General features: G+C 43.1%; 1 protein-coding gene across 8 annotated transcripts in view; it reads right to left on the bottom strand.

Moving 5' to 3' along the window:
• Positions 1-2,571, bottom strand: part of LOC103151000 (SRC kinase signaling inhibitor 1-like) — a 107,341-nt gene that overhangs the window by 88,236 nt on the left and 16,534 nt on the right. For 2 of the 8 annotated variants that reach the window (XM_016681056.1, XM_016681061.1), the window contains exon 1: positions 1,455-1,681. The exons of the other annotated variants lie outside the window; for them this stretch is intronic. The gene's annotated coding sequence lies outside the window, so the exon portion shown is untranslated. Of the gene's footprint in view, positions 1-1,454; positions 1,682-2,571 lie in introns of those variants that run through there. 8 annotated transcript variants of the gene reach the window in all.

Below are 2,571 nucleotides of genomic sequence, written 5' to 3' on the forward strand. Positions count from 1 at the left end.
ATGTGCAATTTTAATGGACAATGCCACAGATAAAGCATGTTTTTATTGTGTTTACTCTCTGTAACATAGTTTAGACTTAGATATGTGATTATATGCATCATAATTTCAGGGATGGAAACATCTTGTCTCCTGTCCTAACATAGCATGAACTTCACTTTTTTTGCCACTAGTGGCATTTATTTTTAAAGAAATCCAACAGAAAGGGTATGGAAAGAAGGTGGGTGGGGGAGGACATGCAACCGAGGAGCCACGTAGCAGAGTTGTAGTCAAGACCACCGAACCCGAGACCAAGTCAAGACCAGCACCCCGCGCTACGTGACACAAAAAAATTAAGTTTTACCTATCAAAATTGCTTCACAAATTGATCTGAAAGATCCACATTCCCATAAAACACATAGATATTAAATACTTGGAGCTGAAATAAATTTAATCAGTAAAGCTCCGTCCAGAAGAATCGGATCGTTCCTGAATGTCATATCAATGCAGACTTTGGTCACAATGTTGTCCCATATATGCGACACCTCAGTCAACACCTCCACACAATAATTCAGCGCATGACAACTTTTTTTCATCGCAGATGCAACATGTGTGTCTCAGTCAGTACAGCTAGCTTTGCTAGCATCACGTCCACAGATCTTACCTTCCTTTAAGCTTTCCTTCCAAGCGACGCTAAAAGTTGGACTAAGTCCCCACCGTCTGCGAAAGCAAAGCGCTGCTTATTTTACATGTCGCCATAACTTATGATTTTTGCAGCGCTATTATATTACTGACGATTAGACAGATCTTCTCCCGCTCAGAGGAAACCACTGCGCATGTCTTTGAGCTCCGCGTGCGAGTAAAGGTGGAGGCGAAGGATGACAGACACTAAGTCACGTTATTGCTTGGATTTTACGGCGCCACCTTAAGACCCTGAACTTCACATTTTAACGGAAAAAAAGAGCAACTCGACTTGGATGTAACGAGTAACGCGACAGTTTTGTAGAAATGTAGTGAAGTAGAAAGTACAGATACTTACTGTAAAATGTAGTGGAGTAAAAGTAGAAAGTATCCATTATTAAATCTACTTAAGTACAGATACACGAAAATTGTACTTAAGTACAGTAACGAAGTACCTGTACTTCGTTACTTCCCACCACTGATGGTAACAAGTCCCAGAGCAAAACCCAGATATCTCTCCCTGAAGTGAAACACTACTTCTGAGGGATTCCAAGGAGTTCCAAGAACAAAAGCGAAATATATATGTACANGGGGCTGTGCAAAGAAGCAGGATAATCTTGGTGCATGCAGACAGCAAGAATATTCTGCAGAGGGCGAAGTGCTGGATCACTAAAGCGACGACCCAAAAAAAAAAAAAGAAAAAAAAGAAAGGAATTCACCAAGTGCCTTGTGATTCTTTTTTAAGCAGAAATGAACCAAAGCAAGTATGAACCGATGAATAGATGGATGAGGCATACCTGGCTCCTGGTCCCGGGTAGGTTGGTGTCCCCTTCTGGCCGAGATTCTACATGGCAGTGGTGTGTTTGTGTCTGCACAGTAGTGTGTGATGGAGGAAAGAGAGCGGAGTGAGTGCACGGTGCAGTGTAGAGGATTGGAGGCAGGGTATTCAGTGTGTGCTAAGACAGTGCCTATGCATCTCCCTCCCTCTCTCTCTGCGAGTATAATCCGTTCCACAGTCTACGGGGACGAGCTGAAAATGAACCAGCTCTATCTCTCCCTCCACTTCCCTCTCGTGCTGTATCTCCACTCTGCACATGTGCCCCAAGCAGAATTAGCCTCCCCAAACCTCCACCTTGCAGAAGAAACCAGAAACCAGAGCTGCAGAGAGCGGTTCTCCCTTTAACGAGAGCTACCACAGTTTTCCCTCCTCTTCCACTGTGGCGCTAATGAAACCATTGTGTGCGCTTGTGTCGCAGTGACTCCTCTGAGTAATCACACCACCTGTACCATTTTGCAAGTTTCCTCATATTAACTAAGGATGTGAGAAAACCTTTTCTGTATTTTCAGTACTGACACCATGTTTTAGTCATGCCTGTTTGCGCAGCGACTTCGTCAACATTTGAAGTTTTGTGCTCTCGTTTCTGGCAACGCTTTCCAAAGCGCTATGCAAATGTTCAGAGTGACTCAGACAATCCTTCATCCCATCTGGAAACGTCTGGCAGCGTATCTGAGGAGGCTGTGTGCTGCATGTGCTAAGAGACAGAAGAACTGCTTATAGTTGCCAACCTTATGTAATAATCTCATTTCTGACATTTTATACATCGTCACATAGACTCCACAGTTTATCTCATTTAGGAAGCAAATTAGAAAGCATAAGGTAATCTCAGCATAGTGGGGTGTGTGGAAGAAAGGCAGTAATTCTTCAAGCAGAACTGGAAATAAACAGTTTGGGGGTTTTTTTGGTTTTGTTTTATGGATGAGGAATAAATCCCACACACCATTTATGACTTGCCACATGGTCGCTTGATATGCATTCCTGTCCATCCACTTATCAATTTCTGCTCATCAGAGATCAGGTTGCACGGTAACCAGTGGTGGGGTGGAGAAAGTACTCAAAAAATTTACTTAAGTAAA

This window comes from Poecilia formosa, unplaced genomic scaffold (genome assembly GCF_000485575.1).
Source record: "Poecilia formosa unplaced genomic scaffold, Poecilia_formosa-5.1.2 Scaffold7, whole genome shotgun sequence".
Taxonomy (NCBI): domain Eukaryota; kingdom Metazoa; phylum Chordata; class Actinopteri; order Cyprinodontiformes; family Poeciliidae; genus Poecilia; species Poecilia formosa.